Below are 21,062 nucleotides of genomic sequence, written 5' to 3' on the forward strand. Positions count from 1 at the left end.
CCCCGAAGGCTACCATAACATGCTAATTTGCATTTAGCAATAACACTGGTCACGTTAGACTAGCATGAAAACAAACTCGAGTGAATGGTCGAACTCGGTACACGTTTGTTATTAACCCTAGGATCATTTCAAGGCGGAATTTCCCTTTAAGGCAAATAGCACATGTTTTCACGGCAAACGCGCCACCCGCCTATCCAGGGCCGGCGTCAAGGGGGGGCATTTGCGGGCCGTGCCCCCCCAAACAGGTTTTTGTGCCCCCCTAAACACTTTTTGATTAATTTAATATATATCAAGAATAATTAAAATAAATTAAACATTGAATGTTTCATGACTTTCAATGTAATAAAATGAGGAAAATATAGTTGATATAGGTTTTCTTTAATAAAAATAGACCAGTTTCTCTGACTGGTTGTATTGCCGGGTCTCATGCGTCATTAGGCTTTAGCATATTTGTGACTTGATACTAGCAACCTGTTTTTTTGCGGCATTTTATGGATTGTGTAAATTATGGATATTAGAACATTTAGAACGAACCAGCACCGCCTGCTTCATCTGACTTCATGCAAAAACCGATTGGCTCAAACTCAGAGATTAGAGGTCGAGGTGGAATTTTCAAATCTACAGGACACTGTTTTAAGGAAGTTTAATGTTCGTACACGCCAGCTTCAGCTTTTTTAAAGGTAAGTTAGCGTTGGTTTAATTTACGTAAGCTTAAATGGGAAGTGTGGCTATAGACCATTAACAGCATTGCAACGTGATTATGGTAAAGCGGCTTTCATAACGGCTTTTACTTAGGACGCGATGTGCGCTGGGCTGCGCTATGATTTTTGGTTTGTTGTCGCGTCGAGCAAAGCGCAAGCGCAGCGACAGTCTGTAACGAGTCTGTAATGAGCTGACAGTCTGTAACAGTTGTATAAGTGTGTGCTTGCACTGTAGTTGTTGTTTTAATGCCTTGTTTTTGTAAGCTATTTCGCATCGCCCCACGCGAGGACACGTCTGATCCCGTCTTTGCATTGACTTTTTATGTAATCTACGCAAATCGTTGAACTCGCATTTGGTGTGAACCCACAGTTAGAACGAATGTGTTAAAAACAACATATTACTGTTGATTTTGGGACAACACACTAAATGCGTTGTCCCAGAATCCACCCATCTCTGTGTTATTATTGAAACATCACATTTTGTGTTACTTTTAAAACAACTTGGTTTTATTTTAACACAAAATCAACACAAAATGACACATAATGTGTTAAAACTACTTAAAGGTGCAGTGTGTAATTTTTAGAAGGATCTCTTGACAGAAATGCAAAATAATATACATAACTACATTATCAGGCGTGTATAAAGACCTTTTATAATGATCCGTTATGTTTTTATTATCTTAGAATGAGACATTTTTATCTACATACCGAGGGTCCCCTAACATGGAAGTCGCCATTTTGTGCCGCCATGTTTCTACAGAAGCCCTTAACGGACAAACTTTTTTACGAAGTTGTCTCCGGAGATGACATGTTTGTCTGGTGGTGGCTACCGTAGCCCCTCTACGCGTTTTAAATGCAATGGGTGAGCAGTTAACTGAGCCATTGGTTGCAATTCGCAACCTCACCACTAGATGCCACTAAAATTTACACACTGCACCTTTAACACATTACTTAACACATTTTTGTGTTGAAAGCTTAACACAAAAAGACATATAAAAAATGAACACACCGTTTGTAAAAGTTTCAAAAAACCTTAAATGTTTTTTTTTTTTTTAAAGTTCAGAGATTATATCATTCATTAGTTTGGCTCAATGATGGGTAATAAAATAAAATAAAATGTATTTTAAGACAAACACATTCCCGATGTGAGCACACAACAAACTTCTCCAGTTTCTCTTCAAAAAAGTACAGATTGCCACCAAAGACATGAAAATGGCAGAGATTATTACAAACAAGATTTGTCAATGGCTTGCTTATTATGGAAGTGGAATGTCATTGCGTCAGTAATACCTTCTGATATTTTCCAGCGTTTTCTCAGGGCAGTCTGTGAAAATGCTGCAAAACTGTGACATCCAAAAGGTAAATTGCATGGCAGGACGCTTCTGCTCCCCGTGTGCCACTGAATATGCTGCTGTTGTCGTATTCAATAGCCATTACAATAAAGAGAATTCCTTTAAGATTTTTCCTTCCAAATGTCATGGCCATCTTCAAAGGCTTTGAAGGGCAGCTGTATTTTAAAAGCAATATTGGCAGTAAACACGACGCTTACTCTATCTACCTCTATCATCAGCGTGCGCAGGGGTGATAATCGTAATGGGGAAATGGCGTCTGAAATGTTTGAACTTTACTTTCTTCATCCGCATGGGCCTGCTTTGCCCTGTCATTGTCCTCTCCGGCTTTCTTCGGCCATCATCTTAACCTTATCATCCAAAGCCATTTTCAGCTCGCATGAATGCATAGCCAAACCTGGCCAAACACATCCGGGAAAATAAATCTGGCTCAGAGAAAATTGAACGTTATGAGGCCTGTAAAGTTTTTTTAAGAAAGGGGATGGAAAGATGCCTTCAGGTGAATGTTAATATATACTGTACTGTGGGTTTATTCACTATCTGTGAATAGTTCTGAGCATTATATGATCAATATTATAAGCAGATGATAAAAATCTATTGATTCAATGCACTGTAAGTTGCTTTAGATTAAAACAGCTGCCAATGCACAAATGTAACAAAAAATTTACTTTGCATGAATGTTTTTTAGCGAACCAAAATGGTTCCTCTATGGCATCGCTTTGACTCATCTTTCAAAAATTTTCCTTTGAGCATTCCTGGGGCGAGAAAACACCCCTATCAAAACTCTAACCTGCTATCAAAAAAAACAAAAAACATTCTTGCTCCTGGCAAAATCACACAATTCCACTCCAGTTTCACTCCACTTTGCTTACTGTACATACATGAGGTTAAAACACAAAAAGCGTAGTGTTACAAGTAGTTTATCCCACCAAATATATGCACTTATGAAATGCTGCTTGACCAATCAAATAAAAGGAACCAGAAATAACTGTTGTATAGAGCAGTGGTTCTCAAACTGGGGTCCGGGGCCCCCAGGGGGGCCGCGAGATGGTGCCAGGGGGGCCCCAGTTTTATGACATTTTATAAAATACATTCATTTATCATGAATTCTGTGTAATTAAACCTAAAACAATATAAGGCTACTAACCAACAGCACTACTTTGTATAACTTAATATGTTTTGTTTAATTAAATTGTTAAATTTTAGAACATTTTTCTTTGGGGGGGGGGGCGAAGGAATACACCATACACAAGGGGGGCCGCATGCGGAAAAAGTTTGAGAACCACTGGTATAGAGTATGATCTTTATAACTGTACTGTTATACTTATGTCATATACTGTAGGCTATATGTCATCTTTTACACCAAGATTGTATTTATGAAGCTCAAAGCATCAATTTTCAGCTGAGACTAAGTTTGACAAGTTAACTTTTTCCAATAAATAGTTCTCTGTACATGCCACAAAGAGCGGAGGTTGCTATGGAAACAAAATAAATTAAGCCGTACTCAAAGCACGTGTTTTTATAGCTGTCATAGTTACTTTTCATACTGTACAATATAATGAAACAGATGAAAAGAAGAAAGTTGTTGCATTTCAAGGACACGTTTGATTTAAGCACACACTTTTATAGTTCTCAGAAAGAAAGAGAGAGAGTCTGAACATTTTCATTATCATTTTAGCGAGCACCTAGCATTTTTTGACATGTTTACACGCTCTCTCAATGCTATAAAGACTTGTGCGTATCTCACAAGCATAAATTTGAAATACAAGTCGCTGTACAGTACCTTAACCCCAAGCATCTTGAAAATATTATTATGTTTTTGGAAAGATAAAAACAAAGCACACAGGACGGGTCATTTTTAAAGACACCAAAAATTTTTAGATAAGTGCCATTTTTAAATGCAGCCTCTCGAATTATATTACATTGTATATACAAAGGTCATACAAAAAATTGTCAGTTTTGAAGCCAGCGGTATTTAAACTTCTTGCAGGGATTGACGTCATGTCCTTACGCATGTTGTGTCATCTGAAGTCATCCTAAGAAACTGAATCCATATTGTACAGTCACTGTACGGTTAACCCTAACCCCAATCTTTTAAATTATGAAAAATTATATATTTTTGGAAAGAAAAACAAACTGATAAAAATGGATGAGCGAATTGCACAAAGGACAGGTCATTTTTAATAACACAGAAAAATTTGTTGATAAGTGCAATTTCAAAAAAAAAAAACTCCTAAAAAATTAAATATTAGCACAATTATATTTTTGTATACAAATGTGAATTTGAAGAGCTTCGTTGCAAAACGAGATAAATCTATTTTTTAACATTTTTGTCAAAACATGTTTATTATAATGTTATCGTGTTATTATTTTGTTTTATGGTGCTACTTAGCTGTATTTTTTAATTTATGAAGTTTTAAATCAAAACAAACCAACTGCAGTTGAATTGATATTAATTGGAATGTACAACCAAAAAAAAAAACGAGATTTCTGAACAATTAAAAAAACGGTGGTTATCTCGTTTTGCAACAAAACTCTTCATTTAAACAATTAAAAATACACTTTCAGATAAAAAGATTTTTAAAATCATAAAAAACATTTTCATTTCAGCGTTTCATAAAAAAAATAAAAAATTGGGGAGTTTGTAGCCAGTAGAGATGTACCGAATGTTTGGCAAATAAAATTATTTGGCTGAAAATAGCAAAAAAATCATTTTCTGTGTTTGGACGAACAGTTGAAATTTACAGAACAATGAGGTCTTTGACGAAGCAATCAAATAGTCCCCAGCACAGAGTGAGAGTCGCGCAAATGCAGCGGACGTGTTGGCAAAAGCTTTTTAAAGTGTCCGAAAAAGATGCAAAAACATACAGCACAAAGACACGGAAAGACACGGCAAAGGTGATCCTGGGGTGCGTTTCCCAAAAGCATTGTAAGCCAACTACTGTCATAAGTTACGTCGTTACTGACGAAGGTCAAGGATTTGGTGTTTCCCGAAATCATAGTTTAAATGAACATTTTACAACTCTTCACCTGTCATTAGAAGTTCCTTGTTATTATAATATGTAGACGTTGATCATGCTTTTAAACAAAATTAGCAAAAAACATGTAGTACATTCTATATCCATCATTCTAAATGTATAACATTTTTATTTCACATCTTTGTTTGTAAACAGAATTAAAGCGCTGCATTTGAAAACTGCGCATGTGCAGAGTAATACGAGCTTTAAGACCCTGGGGAATCCCTGGGAGTAGTGACGTAACTTGCGCATTAATTAAATATCTTGAAAATAAACAACAGATAACTAAATCACTTCCGATGCAAAATATGTTATTTACAGCAGTAATCTGACATTAAATTGATTTGTACAGATTAATTAGTACTTTAACTCCCATGTTACATCATCAACAAAGGTTGTTAAACCAACATAGTTCAAATGACGAATGTGCGGCAAAGTTACTATGCTTTCGGGAAAGGTAGTTAGTTTCTCCAACTATGCATCGTACTACATTGGTTCAGCAGCGAGTTACGTCATTGTTTGGGAAACGCACCCCTGGGTATTTGTCTGCTGAATGCACAAGCAGAACGAGAGACTTGAGTTCTTCATCTCATGTCATAGAGCGACGAAGAGCGTCAGCAGTATGTAATAAAAACTTCCCAAAACCAGTAAAGTCCTTCAATGACGCTTATATTAAACGAGAAATAAAACATTTATTAACAATAAGCTTTTTGTTAGACCGCTTTGCTTCTGTCATCTCCTGTCAATTTTGCCACTGTCTCTCTCTCTCTCTCTCTCTCTCTCCTTTTTTTGTGCTTGACCATGCACGCATGCGTACGTCCACTGCAATGAACGGGTTATTTGCCTTTTTTGTGCAGGATCAGATTAATATCCGTTTAACCAAGACTCATTTATGTGGTCAAATGTAAATGGAATAGTTTTAACAAGTCTATTTATAGCTATATGATTAGAGAAGTGACCAGGTGTAAAGCCCTGCACAATTTTTTTTTTTGTTAAATAATGTAAAATAAATATAGTAAAAGGGACAATGTAAATGTAAATGGTGAGAAAATTGGCAAAATAAATTGGCTTCGGCCAAGAATTTTCCTTTTGGTGCTTCCCTAGTTCTTTAGTTCCTCCCCTAGTTTTACGAGTTCGCTATTTCAACTTCTTGCAGGGATTGACGTTATGTCTTCACACATGTTGTGTCATCCTAAGAAACAAAATCCATATTGTACAGTCACTGTACAGTACCCTAACCCCAGTCTTTAAAATCATGAAAAAAAAACATTCTTTTTGGAAAGAAAAACAATCTGACGACAATAGATGAGCGAATTGCACAAAGGATGGGTCATTTTTAACAACACAGAAAAAATTGTCGATAAGTGCCGTTTCTAAACGCAGCTCCTTTCAGTCATTGCCATTGTCAACATGATTATCATTATCACCATCGGCATGATTATTCTCATCATTATCTCTCTTTTAGCTAATTGACTCGGAGTCGTTCTTGCCACATTGTTGCCTCTCAGACAACCCAACAGACGGGCTAGGAAGTCAACATCTGCGTTCCGAGGTTGACTCGTCTGTCGAAATAATAACTGCATCTCAACAACTGCACGCCATTATTGAAGAGAAATGATGGCTGTTGGAGGCCCGGGGCCCTTTGTGAAGCTTTGTTCTCAGGCTGGGTCAAAAGCTTTGTGTGATAATGGCTACTTTTAAAAGAGAGAGAGCGAGATAGAGATAGAGAGAGAGAGAAAGCAATATTAGCAGTTTGAAAGTCGACTATTTATATTTGAAGTGGGAAGAAACGGCACGTGACGGGTTCAAGCGCAATTAAGTCAATTAACTTAATGCGGTTTTAAGATAATTAGTTTCTCATATTCTAGTAGAATAATTATGACATGTAGCTGAAAAGAAATCGACCGATGTAAACATATCTGTTAGATACAAACAACTTAATTATTCATTTATTTTCTTTTTCAAAGGTGAATCTCATTACACGTTCATTACTGTAGTAAAGTAGTTATAAGCTAAATATAATTTCTCATTTCATTCTTTTAACTGGAGTAAACTATAACATCTTTATATGTTTTCTTAACAGGTTTTATGATATTCACCCTTGCGTGACAGCAAAAAAGTCCATACATTGATCCAGGACAGATCTTCGCCTTCATCCCAGGTCAGGTGGTCATCTTTAATACTGCACAAACCTTCTCCAAAGACAAACTTTGAATGTACAGGCTGCAGAACAGCGGGGTTGTGACATCACATCCAGTATGCCCTTTACTTTTTTCGGCGGCAGTGGTTGGGTGTCTTGGAGATGAGCAGCATTAATAACTGAAGTAGCTGTGGGATCTTGAGTCTGATTCTGCTCTGCTTTGCAGATCTTTCACAGTTGAGTCTGGAGTCACCGATAATAGGGCCCTCTGGGAGCTCGGTACAGTAGCAGGTCTGCAAACCGTCTGCATTAGAATTGGGCTCCCGCTCGCGGCCTACTTCTGAAAATCGTGTGCGCGGGGAGGGCTGAGAGCTGCAGATGAGGATGATGGAATTAAAATGAGGAAGTTGGAACTCATTGACGCGAGACAAAAGTCGAGAAACTGACGATAAGATGTTTGATATGTCTGAAGTTTCGTTGAGGGAATGTTTGCCAAAGCTAGCTTATCATACAATATGTTTATTTCCCCCCTATTCCCTCAAAGCAAAATTGCAGATCAAATGAGTCTTAGATTTAACTTTCCAAGCATCGTGTTTATTTTCATGTCCTGAAAGAGGATTATTTTTAATCCTTTAATTTTGAATAAAAAGGTCTCCTCAGCTCAAAAGATGAGCTTAGGTCACCTGCATATCTTGTATTTTGAATGCTGATCCCCACTATGGGTGGTTTCCCGAAGAGGGATTATCTTAAACCAGGACTAGGCCTTAGTTTAATTAGGAAATATAACTAGTTTTAACAAACATGCCTTCCAAAAAACATTACTTGCGTGCATTTTGAGGCAAAACAAAGGGTATTGATGTATTTTAACCTGATAAGGAACACTGTGCCGTACACGGTACACCCCATCCCTTGCACGTGAGGCTACATGAACGTCATTGTAACTTTAAAGCATTAAATATTCAAAATATACGGCCATGCGACACATCGTTGGAAAGCTTAGACTTTTGGGATTCCATTAAGCGCACACACAAAGCATAATATGATTTTTAGCAGTCATAAAACTGTCATCTAGTTGTAAGTTACCTGAACCGGGCGGCGCTGATTTAAAAACTTACCTTCAAAATCTTCCCTTTATCCGCTTCGGTGAAATTGTCCAAAACAAATTGTTCATAAATCCCCAAAAGTCCAAGGAAATTCCAAGCCTTTTAATCCAAAACGATTTGTTCATCTCACAATCTTGACGTTTCTGACCGAATTACGATATAAATACTGTATACAATTAGTTCACTAACGGACATTCGCTCGAATCTCACTTTTCATTCACGATTTATAATGAATATATTCCGATGTCACGTTTATTGTGCAACGTCTGAGGAACAAATAAGCCCCCTTGTGGAATTTCAGCCGTTCCATAAGAGGTTAAGATATGTGAAAGTTGTTTTCAGTTTGGATATGCTCTTAAATTTATTTTAGTCTAGGACTAGTCTAATCCCTGTCCGGGAAACCGCCTCAATATGTAATTAAAATGTTTAAAAAGTCCATAAAAAATTGTTTTTGTAAAGATGCTTTGCAACAATCCACATATTTAGGTTTACATTATACATTTGGTAGACACCTAAGCAACCTTTATCCAAAGCAAATTACAGTGCATTCAAGGTACATACATTTATCATGTATGATCACATTTTTAAAACCCAAAGTGGGCGGAGCCAGCCCTCACCTTCTTGGCAGCGTGTCACCATGCTTCACTCCCGGATAGCCAAAAATGAGGCAGAACGTGGGTAAATCTGAGGTGCCTGGTTGCTGAAACCACGCCCACCTAGCTCAATGTATAGTGACAGCAGCAGTATCCACCTGTCACTCAAGTGGCAACGCCCTTAATTATACAGAACTTTATGGCTTAAAGGGATAGTTCACTTTGAAATGAAAATTCTGCAATCATTTACTCATCCTCATGTTGTTCTAAACCTGTATGAATTTATTTTTTCTCATGAACACAAAAGGAGATGTTTTGAGAAATTATGGTAAACACACAGCAGATAGTGACCATTGACTTCCATAGTAGGAATAAATAAAATATGATGAAATTTAATGGGTACTGTTAACTGTGTGCTTACCATAATTTATCAAAAGATTTTCTTCATTATTTATCACAATACTTCAAAAATATTTTTTCCTACTATGGAGGTCGGTGGTCACTGTCTGCTGTGTGTTTGCCATCATTTCTCAAAACATCTTCTTTTGTGTTCATCAAAAAAAAAAAAGAAATTCATACAGGTTTAGAACAACATGAGGATGAATAAATGACAGAATTTTAGTTTTAAAGTCAACTATCCCTATAATATAATTCAAACCGATGAGTTTCAAACAAATTCATGCCCCCACTGCTATTGTGAAGGGGGAAATTAGCTATATATATATATTGACCAAAAACCTCGCGCAAATTTTTTTTTTGATTATCGTAAAAAGACAATAACGAAACCTTAACCCCACCGTCACAGGGATCAAAGCAAATCATATAAAAATCTACGAATGTGGTCGTATGAATTAATACGAATAAGCCACGTCGTAAAATACGTACGAATTGCCAAGAGATAGCGTTGTTGGTTCATGCCGGTCTTTTCATTGTATGTTTTTTTCCATTGGTGTTAGACGTACAGAACTTGCCTTTGCATCGAGAAAAACATATTTTTTTCCCTTGGCAAACGAAGTCATTAGGTGTTTGCACAGAGGTGAACTTTCTTGTAGGTTCAGCTGGGTGATGAAAGGGTCATAGGGCTCTAAAGCAGAAGTGGATATTCTCAGGTTCATTAAAAGCATTGCAGGTATCAGGCTCGACAAACCCAAGAAAACAAATCAAAGGGAAATCTCACCATGTTGTAAGGTTGAGGTCATGTGCTTGCATGAAGACCAAGGAAGATTTTATAGCAAGCACTGATAGCATGTCATTTAGACTTTGTGTTTGTTTGGATTTAGTGCAGGTGCAGCTCTATAGCTGTTACTTAACTGAAATACCAGCATATGTGACCCTGAACCACAGTTATAAATATAGCATGGGTATTTGTAGCAATAATCAAAAAAAAACATTGGGTCAAAATTATCGATTAAGATATTAAGTATTAATCATTAGTATATTAAGTAAAGATCATCTTTGTGAATTTCATACCGTAAATATATAAAAAATTTTTTCATCATTAGTAATATGCGTTGCTAAAGACAACTTTAAATGCCATTTTCTCAATATTTCGTTTTTTTTTTTTTGAGCTGTCAAAAGATTAATTGCGATTAATCGCATACAAAATAAAAGTTTTTTTTGCATAATTTATGTGTGTACACTGTGTATAATTATGTTTTATATATAAATACACACACATTAATGTTTGCATTTAAGAAACATTTATATGTATATTCATACATATTTTTATTTATTTTATATTATAAATATAAATAAAAAATATACCTAAATAAAAATAAAATTCTTTAATTAATACATGTATGTGTGTGTTTATATTTACATAATACCGGTATATACACACAGTACACACACACACATAAATTATGCAAACACAAACTTTTATTTTGTATGTGATTAATCGCGATTAATCTTTTGACAGACTTTTTTTTGCAACTTTGATACACTGAAAAAAATGATACATTGAATTTAATCAATTTTTTTAAGGTAAGTGGTTGCAATCAATTTATTTAAGCTACATTTAAACAAAAAAAGATTAGTAAAGTAAAATAAAATATAAAACTTTTGTTTAAATGTAGCTTAAATAAATTGATTGCAACCACTTACCTTAAAAAATGTATTAAATTCAATGAATCATTTTTTTCAGTGTATCAGATTTTCAAATACTTATATCAGCCAAATCCTAAAAATCGTGCATTAAAGGAAAATGTATTTATTCGGCTTTATATGAAATCTCAATTTCTATGACAAGGGTCCCATAATATGTGCTTTGGTTCTTGATGTCCCTGCCAGTATGCTTTGTGTCTGTCCAAAATTAAGTGTAAAAAAGCAAAGTCTTATTAAAATACGCTGCTCTGACCCACCTCAGTCATTATCATCAAAGGCAGTTTTGATGCCGCACACAATGGCATCACTGGTAATGCGTTGTATTAGCAGCCCAAAGGTCATGGGTTCGAATCCAAAGGAACACACATACAGTACTGATCAAAGGTGTAGCTTGAATACACTGTAAGTCACTTTAGATTAAAGCATCTGCCAAATGCTTGAAAGCTGTTTTTGTGACATTGAAAACTTTTTGGTGTCATCCCCCCAAAGTGTTCAAATTTGGATGACATGACCCAATTATACTACTATATGAGGACACACCCATAAGTGAGACACTAATACACACTGTCAGGGCCCTAACCTCCTTAAATGAATACTCCACTTTCTTAAAAAAAAAAAACTGATAATTTACTCACCCCCATGTCAGTCAAGATTTTTATGTCTTTCTTTGTTCAGTCGAGAAGAAATTAATTTTGGGGGGAAAACATCCCAGCCAGTGTGACCTCAAGCAATTGCGTAAGCACGTCGAAAGGTCGTATGTGACAAGATTACATATGTGAAACGCACATTTGCGGGCCAATTTAAAGGAATAGTCAATTTTCTTAAAAGAAACATCCAGATAATTTACTCAGCACCATGTCATCCAAAATGTTGATGTCTTTCTTTGTTCAGTCAAGAAGAAATTATGTTTTTTGAGGAAAACATTGCAGGATTTTTCTCATTTTAATGGACTTTAATGGACACCAACACTTAACACTTAACAGTTTTTTTCAACAGAGTTTCAAAGGACTATAAACGATCCCAAACGAGGCATAAGGGTCTTGTCTGGCGAAATGATTGTTATTTTTGACAAGAAAAATAAGAAATATGCACTTTTGAACCACAGCTTTTCGTCTAGGTCCGGTCCAGTGCGACCTAACGTAAATGGAGGTCACGTGTTACATATATAAAACGCACATTTGCAGACCATTATAAACAATAAACTGACACGAAGACATTAATTAGTATCATTCCACATACAACAATGTCGGAATGGTCCTCTTTCAACACACTTGTAAACACTGGGGCGGAGTTTCGCGTTCGTCTTCTGTGACCTCTTGACGTCATGACCTAGATGAGAAATTGTGGTTTAAAGGTGTATATTTGTTATTTTTATTGTCAAAAATGACAATCGTTTCGCTAGATAAGACCCTTATGCCTCGTTTGGGATCTTTATAATCCTTTGAAACTCCGTTGAAAAAAACTGTTACGTGTTGAGTTAAGTGTTAAGTGTTGGTGTCCATTAAAGTCCATTAAAATGAGAAAAATCCTGGAATGTTTTCCTAAAAAAACATAATTTCTTCTGGACTGAACAAAGAAAGACATCAACATTTTGGATGACATGGTGGTGAGTAAATTATCTGGATTTTTCTTTTAAGAAAATGGATTATTCCTTTAAACAATAAACTGAGACAAAGACATTAATTAGCAGCATTCCACATACAACAACGTCAGAACGGTCCTCTTTCTCCACATTTCTAAACACAGGGCGGTAATTTTGCATACGTCATCCGTGACCTTTTGACGTGATGACCCATTATGTGAAGTCGCACTGGTGCATCACACAGCTGGTGCAAGATGAGAAGTTTAAAGGTATTTTTTTTTCTTGTCAAAAATGACAATTGTTTTGCTAGATAAGACCCTTATGCCTCATTTGGGATCGTATAGATTGTTGGTGTCCATTAAAGTCCATTAAAATGAGAAAAATCCTGGAATGTTTTCCTCAAAAAAACATAATTTCTTCTGGACTGAACAAAGAGAGACATCAACATTTTGGATGACATGTGGGTGAGTGAATTATCAGGATTTTTTTAAAGAAAATGGACTAATCCTTTAAGGTCAATAAAGTTCTCTATTAAATGTATTATGTTTCAGGCCCCATGTATCGAAAGTGCTAAACACCTCTTAATGTTCTCCTTTTTTCTTACAATTTCTCTGTCTTGTCCATGAGTGTCTGGGTGTGCGCTCGCCCTGTATTTAAGAATACAGTTGGGAGACTTACACAGAGAAAAGTGATTGTCCTGTAATGGTAGGTTTGTCAGGAAATCAGCGGGAAGGCTGGTCGCAGCGGTCACACTCCTCCTCTGCACTACTGCCAGGACCGACTGCCTCCTTTTGTTGGAAAGACAGAAATGGGTTTTTCTTCCAGTCTGCGCCAACCTACATGTAGCGACGAGAAATATGTGAGAATGAAAAATAAATGCTCTTACACCTAATAATCTGCAGTGTTAAGAAAGAAAAATTCATTCTCACATCACGAAGGTTTCCGTTTGGTGCCGAAATCTGTATGCTTGCAGAGAACGGTCTCTAAGAAACGCTGAATAATTCATGCTAGGACTCTTCTGTGTGTCTTCACAGTAGAACAGACGCCACGGTCCGAATTTCCTTTTGCAGCGTCCACTTCCTCACGATGACCTGGCTGTGTTGTTTACTGTTAGAAAGAAAATATCTGACTGTGTCACTCATATGGACGATCAACAAAAGTGAAAGGATGAAGCTTTTTGTCTGTTCGTGTCGATCTCGCGTTGAAGATGGAATGGTCATTAACAGTCAATGAGAGAAAACCCTGGAGCTTTGCAGAAGAACAGCTTGATGATTCAATCTGTCGATGCTCCGACTGCAAACTCGTCCAATTAGCAAGACAGGAGACAGCGTTGACCCCCTGTTCGCTTATTTTACAGGGTAAAACCATCTCTTTGGCAGACGTTTCACCCGGGCAAGCCCACCGTTAAAGCGTTCAGGTCTGGCTGGCCTTGAAGCAATAGCAAAGGGCACCAATTATGGAAACTTTAGGTAGTCAAAAAATTCAGCTTTAAAACGTACAAAGTCCTGGACAAAAACCTAACCTTGTGTTCGCTTGTGTTATGCAATGTCTGTCCAAAAATTCAATATTTACAACAGAATGTCAAGTCAATATCAACATCATTAAAAACACATTTTAAGTTAAAAATATGTCTTCATTTTAATTCAAATCCTATTCAGTTCACATATATTTTAGAGCTTTTCACAATACATATTGTGCTTGACAGAAAATTTATGTTTCTACATTTTAAAATCAGAATAGTAGCAATAGAAGCAACAGATATTTATACCGTTCAAAAGCTTTGAAACATTTAATAAATTTTTTGAAATTGATGAAAATCTGGAATCTGAAATTGCATAAAAAAAAATGAGAAAATTGTCTTTAAAGTTGTCCAAATTAAGTCCTTAGTAACACGTATCACTAATGCTAAATACATTTTTCAATATAATTATGGTAGAAATTTACTAAATGTTTTCATGGAACATGATCTTTACTTAACTCATTCCCTGCCAGTCTTTTTTTTTTGAAAAGTTGCCCACCAACATTTTTTTGTGATTTTCACAAAAGTTTCCTAAAATGCCTTTTAAGGAAAATGTCCTCCTTTTTTTGCTTATAAACTCTTAAATATGAGTATTTTTCTTTTAGCAAAAAGCTGAAATAATTGCATTTTTTGTGAAGGAATTTGGTTAGGGATCAGATTCAGAACGATTATCAAAACATACACAGAGTGTAAAATTAATAATAAAAAATTGCTTCACTTTTTTATAAATTGGTGTGGATAATCGCGGTATTACCATAAAAACTCATCAGGAACACGTTTTTTTCATGGAAATGTTTTCTCTTAATTGACAAGATAACTCATCAATGGCGGAAAAAAGTTAATATCCTAGTGTTTTTTGCCATATAAATATAAATAATTGTAACCCATACAATGTATTTTTGACTATTGCTACAAATATACCTGTGCTACTTATTGGTTTTGTGGTACAGGGTCACAATCAGTGGTGGCCGGTGACTTCTGTTCCGAGGGGCACGAATTTAACAAATGTCAATTGTCAATTAAGAGAAAATATTTGCATAAAAAAACTTGTTTCTGATGGGGTTTTATATTAATCTGTAATACCGTGATTATCCTTACTTACCCAATTTATAAAAAACTGAAGCAAAAAAAATAGTGTACTAATTTTAAACTCTGTGTATGTTTTGATAACCGTTCTGAATCAGGGCCGGGTTTCCCAAAAGCATTGTAACGCTAAGATCGTAAAAACAATCGTACGAATCATCTTAGATTTACAGGCTGTTTCCCAAAAGCTTCGTAACTTAAGTAGCACTTGAAAATCATCGTAGATCTACGAGTGCTCTGGAGTAATCGTTAATTCATAAGTGCATCGTAAGACAACAGAGACACGAGGTCACCTGCAGGACAACCAGCAAATTGCACTCCTGCAATGACGATAATGTAATTTTTTATGTATATTTATTTATTGGGTTCTTCTTTGTGTATTATATATTAAATATAATATAATATATTTAAATTCAAATGAGAAATAAAATTGACTAAACATAAATTAATAAAGAAGGAAAACGTATTTTGTACAAGTTGGTAAAAGTTGGTAGCAAATTGATAAATGGTTCCTACCGATTGCTGCTATAATTCATCTAAAAAGTGTTTTAAAGGGAAATGGCATCTAATTAAAGAAACCAAATCGTTTTACGTGTATTTTTGGGAAACGCACGGAAATGAACAACGAATGTTCGTTAAGTAGCTCGTAGAAAGCGCTCTTAAGTGCTAAGTTCAATCGTTATCGGGAAACCCAACCCTGATCTCTAACAAAATTCCTTCACAAAAATGCAATTATTTCAGCTTTTTGCTAAACAATTATATTTGTAACAATTGTATTTTTTAAAGAAGATATTTCAAGCATAGAAAAATTATAGATAGGATGAAACATTTTGTTTGTTTGTTGTTTGCTTGAAAGCAGAGGGTCTGTTCTTTCATTTGATATAAACCGCCAACCACTGGTAGCTGTGGGAATTATGTTGAGACGAAAATCATCCAAAATAATTTAACATTTTCACCGTAGACACCCTTTACCTGGAATTCGCTAAATTGTACTCTTGACATTTTATCCACCAGCTTCTTTAGGTCCTACCATGAGATGATTTAAAGAACATTGAAGGATTTTTCATCTATTCTTGGCTCCTATTGGTCAACACAATCTCATGCAAATTTGTACGTATTTTACAAAGTTGCAAATTCGTATGACCATATTTGTACATTTTCAACGATTTGTATTTGCCCTTGAGATGTTGGGTTTAGGGGTGTGATACCTCACCCTGAACCACGCCATGGTTAGGGGTGGGGTATCAGTATAGTTTTTTTTTAATAATCATACATTTTTTACAAATTCACGCAAATCAGCCAACTCGTTAAAAATACGTACAAAATTGACATTTTCTAATAAAAAAAGTATAAATTGCCACACTTATATTTTTGTATGAAGGTAGATTCAAACATTTTAAAAAATACACCTTCAGATAAAAAGATTTTTTGGATCATAAAAATATTTTAATTTCAGTGTTTCATAAAAATAAAAAATGCAACAATTTGCGCAAGTAGATTACATACAATGCAAAAGACGCAAATAGACGCAAACTCGCGTGGGGTGATGCGAATTGGGCGATGAGATTGATGCGAAAACACGCATTATTCCCACCAACGCGCAAGTTGAAAATAGTCAACCCAGGTTAACAATTTGCATGACACAAAGTTAAAACCTGCAAGTAATCTAGCGTGAACGTGATGCTTTGCATTTGGTGTGTAAACAGCAGAAGGCTGCTAGTAAATAACAACCTATCCTCCAACCCATATAATTGTTACATATATATACATTTGTATAAAAAAATAGGCAGTTTTGTATATTAAGTAAAATCCGGCAGCATCTAAACTTCTTGCAAGCATTGACGTCATGTTTTCACAGGTGTTGGGTCATCTGAAGTCATCTTGAGAGACTGAATCCATATTGGAGTTGGCGTAATCAGTAGCTAGAAACAAAAATAGATGAATAATACAGAATATTCAACGAGGAAAAAATTTTGGGATGAATTGCTTTAATTTTTCACCTCATTTGCAACATAGCAGTTTAAATTTGTCTCTAACATTTTCCGCATCCCACGTTCAATTACATAGAAGGTTAGACACTTAAAGATTGAGATTGAGCTGATGTTGGTACACAGATGGTCGGGGGCTGCTGTGCTAATTGACAGCTAACGGATGTGTAATCTGAAATGGCTGAAAGGTGTAGTTGTTAGACACAAATGAGATTTGGGAGTATCTGTTTGTCCTTTAGGGCCGATCATTTCTTACGACGTATCTCGCATACAGACGCACAAGGATTCGCCGAGGGTCAGAGCCGAATTAACACAACCAGCCAATTAGCCTCCTCCCACACTCTCCTATACAGATGCTTCTAGAAGCAACATTGAGGCTTCTAATTAAACTCTGAAGAGAGTCTTGTGTTCGCTCGCATATGTGTGTGTGTGTGTGTGTCGGTAAGGAGATGGAGGATGGTGAGTTATCATACCAAAGAAACGAAATTCTGCTCTGTTGCAATCGGTGAAAGATATGGACTAAAACAACCCTCAGCTTTAAATGAAAGGTCACGCTGTTTAAATAATTGCCGTGCCCACACAACATCTCAACACCTCACACTTCAACATCAGCCTAATTGATCTGGCAATTATACTTAATAGCGCTCTAAAATGCTTCAAATTAAGGCATATTATACCTGAAAGTTACATTTTTTATCATCTTGTGAAAACTTTTCTTTCTCCCTGTGTGAGTTTTAAAGAAACTACAGAGAACCGCTGAGGAAAATACCTTTGGAGGACTGAGAGACACAACGCTTCAAACCATGTGGCAGATGTCAAACTAAATGACGTTTTTCTTTTTGTCTGTTCAGGTTTTTTTTCCCCAAACTAGGTTTTATAAGTTTCGTTACACAATATAACCCCAGTGACTTTTATATCTATAAAAAGGGAACATTAATCAGTGGGGACTAAAAGTCTAATGGGGTGTACACACCAAACGCGAATGTAACAATTTGCGCAAGTAAATTACATACAAAGTCAATGCCAAAGCGCAAACTCACCCCAGGTGATGTGAATGATTCGAATTGGACGGTGAGATTGACGCGAAAATATGCGTTATTCACCTCAAACGCATCTTCGGGCAATATTCAACCCAAGTGAACAATTTGCATGACACAAAGTTAAAGCAACACTATGTAGTTTTTTACCTTTAAATAATGTCTCTAAAATTATTTCAGTGATAGAACAACTTTTAACTGGACAAAATTTACTGTTGCTGCAACCTGAGCAGCCTCCTAGCTGCTACAAGCACACTCTGAAAGTGGCGGTGGAGGGTAGGAAACACAGCCCCGCCCCTCCCCCTGCCTGCAGAAGAGTGTCTGATATCATGCACTGTTGTGCTTTTTTCTGCAGGCAGGGGGAGGGGCGGGGCTGTGTGCTCTACCCTCCACCGCCACTTTCAGAGTGTGCTTGTAGCAGCTAGGAGGCTGCTCAGGTTGCAGCAACAGTACAATCTGTCCAGTTAAAAGTTGTTCTAGCACTGAAATAATTTTAGAGACATTATTTAAAGGTAAAAAAAACTACATAGTGTTGCTTTAATTAGTGCCTTTACCGGCATTAGATGAAACTTAACATATTGTGTATGAAATACTGTTTAAATTGCGGTAAAATTTTGAAATGATGACATTGGTACTGGGATATAATTTTCAATTTAAACAGCCAGGATTTATTGTATTTTATTACACGATTCAGGCATTTAAGAACAATAACGTACCCAGACTCTAAAAAGGGCTGGGTTATTTTTGACACATAGTGGGTAAATATTGGACAGAACACACTGCTGGGTTAAAATTGACCCAATGCTGGGTTGTTTAACTCAACTGCTGGGTTATTATAACCCACGGTTGCATAACTACAACTCAACATTGGGTCATTTAAATCCAGCATGTGTGTAGTCCAATATTTACAAAAAGTAGCCTACTTCAAATATTTCAAGTGTACTGTGGTCAAACGATCGATTTATATGAAGAAAAGATGCAAAAGTGATGACAATCCGCTGTAAATTTCAGATCCGGCGTACACTGATTTAAAACTTGCTGCCAGAAGAAGCAATGATACCTCATCTTTGATTGTGAAATAGCATTGTCTCTCGTGTGTCTCGTGAACGATTGCATCACAACGTCAGCTAAGAATGTGAAGGGCTATTCGCTGTCGTGAAACCATTTATACATTTTCAAATGCTGAAAATGAAATGCGTCTAATCTAACATATAAAACTTTAAAGGGGACATTTCACAAGACTTTTTTAAGATGTCAAATAAATCTTTGGTGTCACCTGAGTACATATGTGAAGTTTTAACTGAAAATATCATATAGATAATTTATATAGCATGTTAAAATTGCCACATTGTAGATGTGAGCAAAAATGTGTCCTTTTAAATGCAAATGATCTCTGCACTAAATAGCAGTGCTGTGGTTAGATAGTGCATTCTAATGGTGTGTTCACACCAGACGCGGAAGAGGCAGTAAGCGCGAGTGATTTACATGTTAAATCAATGCAAAGACATGAATAGGCATCCTGTGGCGCAAATCGCGCAGATTAAGCGTTGCCGCGTGATCCGCACAAGTTAAAAAATCTAAACTTTTGCAGATTTTCACGTTGCGTTAATAAATCAGGAGCTTGCTCCAGCAGTGACGCGATTACAGGAAGCGAGCGTAGGCAGAAAAACAAAACAACAATGGAGGACAATCATCATCACACGAGACATCTTCATAATTTTACAGGAATTAAAAGGTTCTTGTTTGGAAGAAAGTGAGTGAGGAGGACGAACAAGCTGGTAAGTTTACTCAATTTTAGCTATATAAGCCCCTCCCATGATGCCCCATGATCTCGAATGCATCCAACTATGCACGAATAGTGTGTTTTTGCCGCCTCTTCTGCGTCTGGTGTGAACGCATAGTACGATGCCGTATTGTCCCTTTTTTCATGTAGATGCCTATAAATAGCACAAAGTGTAAAAATCGTGCAATACATACCCCAAATTCCACTTGGCGTGTATATGATATGCCAGTCCTTCTCATTCACTTAAATGGCGCATCTTTTTTGTCATTTTATTTATTGGTTTCTTAATTTAAAACCATTTCAAAACCATTAAAAAAATATTTTCGCTTGGGTTTAGGGTTAGATTTGAGATTTGCTTAAGGAGGTTATTTAATATACAGGTTTCTCCATGTTTTGTCTATATTTAAGTAGTGCTGGGCAAAGATTAATCGCGATTAATCGCATACAAAATAAAAGTGATTTTTGGCATAATATATGAGTATGTGCTGTGTGTAATTATTATGTGTAAATAAATACACACACATTCATGTATGTATTTAAGAAACATTTACATGTTTATATATATTTATTTATATTTTTATATATTCTATATTAAAAATAAATGAAATATATATATATATATATATATATATATATATATATATATATATATATATATATATATATATATATAAAGTAAAACAATTCTGAAATGAATATATGAATGTGTGTGTGGTTAAATATACACAATAATTAGACACAGTACACGCACATATATTATGCAAAAAAATCACTTTTATTTTGTATGCGATTAATCGCGATTAATCTTTGCCCAGCACTATATTTAAGCCATGGTCGCTTGGAGTTAGGGTTAGAATTCGGGTTTGGGTTAGGATGTCATTTTTATATAACAAAAAGTTGTTCTAACCCTAAACCCAAGCGAAAATGGTAAAAGCGCCAAAGTGGAATTATTTATACGCAACTCCGTGAGACTGGGTTGCTTTCTGACATCACAAGCGGAGCCAAATTTCAATGAGTTATTTTTTCACATGCTTGCAGAGAACGGTTTACCAAAACTAAGTTAC

At 36.0% G+C, this 21,062-nt stretch overlaps 1 long non-coding RNA gene across 1 annotated transcript; it reads right to left on the minus strand.

The window, feature by feature from the left end:
- Positions 1-7,068: 7,068 nt before the first annotated feature.
- On the minus strand, positions 7,069-14,033 carry LOC129431455 (uncharacterized). Its single transcript, XR_008639825.2, has 3 exons — positions 13,518-14,033; positions 13,267-13,424; positions 7,069-7,579 (listed from the first exon to the last, which is right to left on the minus strand). It is a non-coding gene; the product is annotated as an uncharacterized lncRNA (long non-coding RNA).
- Between the last annotated feature and the right edge of the window lie 7,029 nt (positions 14,034-21,062).

The sequence above is a fragment of the Misgurnus anguillicaudatus genome, chromosome 13 (assembly GCF_027580225.2).
Source record: "Misgurnus anguillicaudatus chromosome 13, ASM2758022v2, whole genome shotgun sequence".
Taxonomy (NCBI): domain Eukaryota; kingdom Metazoa; phylum Chordata; class Actinopteri; order Cypriniformes; family Cobitidae; genus Misgurnus; species Misgurnus anguillicaudatus.